Raw genomic sequence first — 6930 nt, 5'->3', positions numbered from 1 at the left:
TGCCCGAAAATTTAACAGAGTATCATCGAGGACGTTTTTGAAAGACTGTTGATCACATCTAACCCGGTGGTATCCTTGACTAACAAAAGAACAAGAAATAGTACATTGGTTTTGCCAGAAAATGCTCAACATCTGGTACTTCGTTAAGTGTTATTACGCTTGTTTCTTTATTTTTGTGAAATATGCCTCGAGAATATAATATTTGTTTCGTAAATATATATGCTCGTTACATTTAAAGCTTTCAGAGTCAATCCGTACAGGAGTTTACTAAAAGGTTGTTCCCCATGATAATTTACACAAAACGAAAATCAATTATTTAATTCATGTGTTTCACTTATACATTTTTGCTAAAGCATCAGCCTTATACATTCCATAAGACAAACCACATAGGTCCTATTAGAATGCATAAAAGGTATGTGTGACCGCATATACATTTCATTTGACAAATGATCTTTATTAACTTTTTGCAAGGCGTCTGCTTATTAGTTGACTTATACATTTTATGAATAATCAGCAATGGAAATTTGCCAAAAGGTATAAGGAGATTTCTATCCGTGTATACTCGATAAAGGGTGTCTTACACACAAAAAAAAAAACATAATTAATTCTATCTCTTTTACTTTACATTCTACAAAAAAGTTGTGCAAAGAAGACTTTAAGATCTAGTCAAAACCTACAATTTTGATGAAGACAATGTTGTTATGTTTAGACATTTTTGAGTTACAGGTAATTTTCAAGTTTTTTTTAGGGAATTTTTAAAATTGATTTATTCAAATTTAAAGAAAGTTGTCCTCGCAGTTTTTTCCTTAAATATTTCTTTAAGTATGGCGTTTCAGATGATACCACAAGAAAAATTTTAGCGATCCAACTCCATGTGATATAAGCATTTTAACACCACTTGGTTTTTTGAGCAAAATAGTCTATAATTTTTTAACGTTAAGACTTATCAACATGCTTTGTTCAGCAAGAACGTGCGCCAATATTTGTTCTACAAGTCTTTTCAAGATCATTTTCTAAAATAAAATGGTTCAAAAAAGATAGAATAAAAAAAATAATTTTTTTAGGGACACCCTAACTAAATACTTAGTAAATGCTCTAAAACAGTCAATTTAAGAGATAGATAAATGGTGTGTTCAGCAAAGTTGTCTAAAATAATATTTTCTACAACTTTGCACAGCAATGTAACTACCTATAACCTGAAACAAAAAAAGTTAGAACTTGAATTTGGATTTAAATGAGGACCACCCTAACCGGATTTTTGCTCAAAAGACGCATGGTATGATAACAAACGACTTCTCTCACGATACTTAGCATCTAAAATGAACAACAACTGAGAAAACAATTTTTTCCTGCTAAATTGCCGATTCGGACCATAGTGCAACGTATAGAAGATTAGGAATCATATACATGAAGACTAACTATTCCATTTTGACATAGAAGTACGTCTGCGATTTCTATATGGGGGTACACTTTGTGAAAATCAAAAATGGAACATGTAACAAAATTATGAAAGATTTTGAACGTTAATAACTCAGCTTCCCCTGGACCAATTTCAATAATTTTATCACTAATCGATCAGAAATATTCCTCTGTTAAAGTTAAGACTTTATCATTTTTCAAAATGTCACTCTTGAAAATTGCACGAATGTACAACTGTTGCTATGATAATTAAAATTATCACCGATTGCCTGCGAAAAGCGATTTCCCTAACACAGATTTCAAAGTTGAATTTCATCCGGTCTCATCAAGCGGTGTTTATTCAATAACCGTGTGGTGAGTCATTGGATTCAGTTCCAATCGCCGTGTGTGGTGGTGTTCGGTCGTCAGCGTTAGCAGCACCAGCAGCAGCAGTGCTGTAAATTTTCATATCATTCGATTGAAGATGAACCAATACAACCATTCAATCAATCCTGTGTAAACGAATTCTCACATGACCATAATTTGAAGAGCCCCTTTCTCATTCGAAGCTCATTGTTACTGTCAATTGAGTCACTCAGTATCATTTGATATACGACAGTGGAATATGGAAGAAATCCAGAAAAATTATCCCGAACAGACAAGTCGACCCGATGTCGGATCAATGTAAGGCTAATTTAAGGTCGATGTCGACCCAATGTCGTGTTGTTGTCGGGTCAATTTTGAGTTTATGTCGGGTCAATGTCGGGTCCACATCGGGTTGGGGTTTGATAGAAGTCATGTTGGTGTCGGGTTGGCTTCGCTTTTTTGCCGGAATGTCGACCAGAGCTCCGTTTGTGTGTAGGTTACACTCAATTGAATGATATATAGCGTTTCTCAAATGAGAATGATCCATGCCTTCGTCAAATGACTAAGCAACTGATATCACCCATTCGGAGGAGGTCCCATTTGATAGCGAATAGCTACTTTTCTCATTTTCATCAAAAATGTTCAAATGATTTTGAGAATTTACAGCACTGGCAGCAGTGCTTTCGGCACATGGTGTTGAAAATTGTTCTCCAGTACACAACGAAAGGCTGCCTGCCAGCAGCGAGCTGGAGCCCACATGAGCATCCATAGAACGAGGAAGAAGCCGCACCGCTATTGATCTGAATCAGTTGCTCTTCGTGAGTCGCTGTTGGCCATCTATGTCAAGCGTATCATCACAGAACAGAAGGGGAAGTGCAAACAAATCGGTGAATCAAAAAGTGCTCGTTTTTCTGCTCAACGAGCGATGTGATGTGGTAGCGTTCCACATAGGCTTTCTATGTGCACTCACACTATCATAGCATGCTGCCTATCTTAACTACAGGCCGAAGATGCCTTCTACCGCTAGGTGCGCTAGTGTTCGCAAATGACCAGTGGAGCCACTTTCTGATTTGAAGTTCCACTCCTGTGGTATCATACTAAAGAGTAAAATCAGAGAGAGCCCCTCTCAAATTCATTTTCCTACACAAAACACAAGGTCCTGCTGCAGTCAACAAATACGATTTATTATTTAAGACCACGTAGTCCTACGTCACCATTGCGTACAAGTCCATAGGAGTCCAGCCTAAGGGAATCAAAGGATTTGTTGGTTCATGGATTTGCCATCCCTTATCACGTGATTACATATGGCCATCTGGTCGTTTTGTCTTCCAAAGGTCTTTAATGAAGCTGATTAACCCTGCTGCAACAAACCATCAGGCAGAACTTTACAACCGGTAAAGTATATGAAGACATTGGTAATCCTTGCACTAATCGTGGGTTTTTTTTTTTTTTTTATCTAGTTCGTTTATTTGGAAGGCTCAATCGCGTTAGCTTTACGGAGCCGATAATTCATTGTTCACTGTGTGTAACAAAATTCGCTTAATTCTATGTCTAGTAGGAGTTGGGCCGATTACTCGCGGCTTACTCGAGGTTAGAAGGGTACATTTTCGAAGGATAGGATCAGGGGAGGAGCTTGGGGTAGGGTTTTGTTGTCTCATCAGAGCGTTGTCGCCAGTATGAACGGTAGTGCTGTTCTAGCTTCGTCCGGAGTTCGACCGGCTATGGTGACCAGTGGGCGACGATGAGACTCATCGAGACGGGGGGACAAGACAAACAAAAACTAATAAAGAGAGACAAAATACAAAAGGAATTAAATTCTTATACTAGACATTTGAAGAAAAACATAAACGGACTGCATATAGCAGAGATCACGGGTTGCCAACACGTCTCTGATAGGAACATAGGGTTGTCTTCCTTGGGCCTCGAGGGTATTCAAAAGTCGCTCTCTGGCGGCGTCATTATCCGTACATTGCCAAACTGCGTGTTCGATGTCATCGTAACCGTTTCCACACCGACAGATGTTGCTGTCCACGAGGTTTATTCTATTGAGATGAGCATCTAGCGAGTAGTGGTTGGACATAAGTCTACTCATCACGCGAATGAAGTCACGACTTAAGCCCAAGCCTTTAAACCACGCTCTCGAAGAAACATTAGGAATAATTGAATGTAACCACCGTCCAAGATTTCCAGTGTCCCAATCGGTTTGCCAACTCGAAAAGGTACTCTGACGCACTAAATGGTAAAATTCATCGTGTGAAATTTGCCTGTCATACAATTCGCCTTCCTGCGCGCCCACCTTTGCGAGAGAGTCCGCCTTCTCATTGCCTGGGATTGAGCAATGTGAGGGGACCCATACAAAGGTAATCATATATGATCTTTCGACCAGCACACACATCTGCTCCCTTACCTTTGAAAGGAAATAAGATGAGTGCCTACCTTGTTTCATCGACCGAATAGCCTCAATCGAACTGAGACTATCCGAGAAGATGAAGTAATGGTCTGCGGGCATGTTGGAAATCATCCCCAATGCGAAGTTGATTGCTGCCAGCTCAGCAACAAAAACGGAACAAGGTTCCTGAAGTTTGCGGAAGGCGCTAGAGTTTTCATTGAAGACACCGAAGCCAGTGGATCCATTGAGACGGGACCCGTCTGTAAAATATCTTTTCATGCAATTGACTTGTTGGTACTTTTCAGTAAAAATACGCGGAATAATAATAGGTCGAAGTTGATCGGGAATCCCATGAGTTGCTTGTTTCATGGTCAGATCATATTCAATTGAGGAACTGCGATTGGTGAAGTGAACACGGTCTGGAGTATAACAAGGAAGACACATATCTGATGATATGTAGTGGTGGTAGATTCTCATAAATCGAGATTGTGTGTTCAGCCCAAGAATTTCTTCAAAATTAGCAATTATAAGTGTGTTCGTCACTCCGCATTTGATTAGTATTCTGAGAGAGAGCTCCCAGAAACGGTTCTGGAGGGGTGTTACTCCTGCCAGAACCTCGAGACTCATGTTATGCGTTGAGTGCATACAGCCTAGAGCAATACGCAGACAACGATATTGAATTCGTTCCAATTTTATTAGGTGACTTTTTCTTGCCGAGAGAAAGCAGAAAGAGCCGTACTCTAGAACAGAGAGAATAGTTGTTTTATAAAGCGTTATGAGGTCTCCCGGATGAGCACCCCACCATGTGCCGCAAATTGAACGGAGAAAGTTGATCCTCTGCTGACATTTTTGCTTCAAATACGTAATATGGGTATTCCAAGTGCACTTTGAATCAAACCAGACCCCAAGGTACTTGAAAGACAATGATTGGGTAATGTTTCTGCCCAAAAGATTAAGCTGCATTTGGGCTGGGTACCGCTTTCGAGTAAACACTACCAGTTCAGTTTTCTGCGGCGAGAATTCGATCCCTAGATTCATAGCCCAAGAAGACAAGTTATCTAAGGAATTTTGCAATGGTCCTTGCAAGTCCACGGCATGTGGACCTCTTACGGAAACCACACCGTCATCTGCAAGTTGTCTTAGCGTGCATTGTTCTGCCAAACAGTTGTCGATATCTTTGACATAAAAGTTATAAAGAAGAGGGCTGAGACATGAGCCTTGGGGCAGGCCCATGTAACTAATTCTGGAAGTTGTCAGTTGTCCAAGAGAAAAGTTCATTTGCTTTTCTGACAACAAATTGTACAAGAAATTATTTAAAATTCCAGAAAGTCCACATCTGTGCAGATTGTCTGACAGAATTTCAATGGAAACTGAATCAAAAGCCCCCTTAATGTCCAAGAATACTGAAGCCAATTGCTCCTTGTGCGCAAAGGCCAGTTGAATATCTGTGGAAAGCAGCGCTAAACAATCGTTTGTTCCTTTGCTCTTGCGGAACCCAAACTGTGTATTTGATAGCAAGTTATTTGTTTCGACCCACTGATCGAGTCTCCGAAGGATCATTTTCTCCAACAATTTCCTAATGCACGAAAGCATAGCAATCGGACGGTATGAGTTATGGTCAGACGCTGATTTGCCAGGTTTTTTAATGGCTATTACTTTGACCTGTCTCCATTCAGGCGGTACAATGTTGTTTTCTAGCAAAGAATTGAATAAATCTAGCAAGCGTCTTTTAGCGATATCTGGGAGATTTTTCAGAAGATTGAATTTAATGATATCGCTTCCCGGTGAGGAGTTATTTGATGAAAGAAGAGCCATAGAGAAATCCAGCATTGTGAATGGTCTATCCAGAGAGCCGCCGCTAGGAGACGCTTCTCGAAGAATATTTTGTGCTGGAACTGAGTCCGGACAGACCTTTTTAGCGAAATCGAATATCCATCGGTTGGAGTATTCTTCACTCTCATTGAAAGATGAGCGGTTACGCATGTTGCGAGCCACCCTCCACAAGGTGTTCATTGAGGTTTCTCGTGAGAGTCCCTCGACGAAATTGCGCCAATAACCGCGTTTTTTTGCTTTGATTAATTGTTTCAGCTTTGTCTCAAGCTTTGAATATTCCTCGAAGTAAGTGGAGGTTTTGTGTCTACGAAAAGCTTTGAAAGCATCAGATTTTTCTACATACAATTTTGTGCATTCTTCGTCCCAACCAGGTGTGGCTGGTCTCCTTTTAAAGGGTGCACTTGGAACTTTTCTTTTTTGAGCTTCCAGTGAGCTTTTGTAAATCAAATCGGCTAGGAATCGATATTCTTCCAATGGTGGAAGCGCATCTATTGATTCGACACCGATTGTCACCGCCGTTGCATATTTCTAATCGTGGGTTTCATTCACATCACATCACATTTTTTTCCGGTGGTTTCACCTTTGTTCAAATTGTATTTCTCCCTTAAATCGAAGACAACAAATCAAGAAGACTGGCAACTCTATTATTTTCACATACGAATGCTATGAAACCGGCACAATGGCATCATCTGACGCAAAAAGGTAAATGCTTCGAACGAATATGATAGCAAAGATTACAACCTCAGAAGAATTTGCTCATTTCTATATGCGTTACTACCACCTTCGCTCGAGCACAGCGTTACTGTAGCTGTCACTTGGATTTTGGCAGAGTTGCCAGTCTTCTTTATTTGATGTCTTAACTTAAATGCTGGCAGAGTTATCACTCTTCTTAATACCGTGGACTTCCTGTAGTCTGACCATTTTTAATCTGAACATTTTTTAGT

Source organism: Ochlerotatus camptorhynchus, unplaced genomic scaffold (assembly GCF_037179485.1).
Source record: "Ochlerotatus camptorhynchus isolate MF236.1 unplaced genomic scaffold, CSIRO-AGI_Acam_v1.1 ptg000598l, whole genome shotgun sequence".
In the NCBI taxonomy this organism is placed as follows: Eukaryota; Metazoa; Arthropoda; class Insecta; order Diptera; family Culicidae; genus Ochlerotatus; species Ochlerotatus camptorhynchus.
This window is presented reverse-complemented; position numbering follows the sequence as displayed.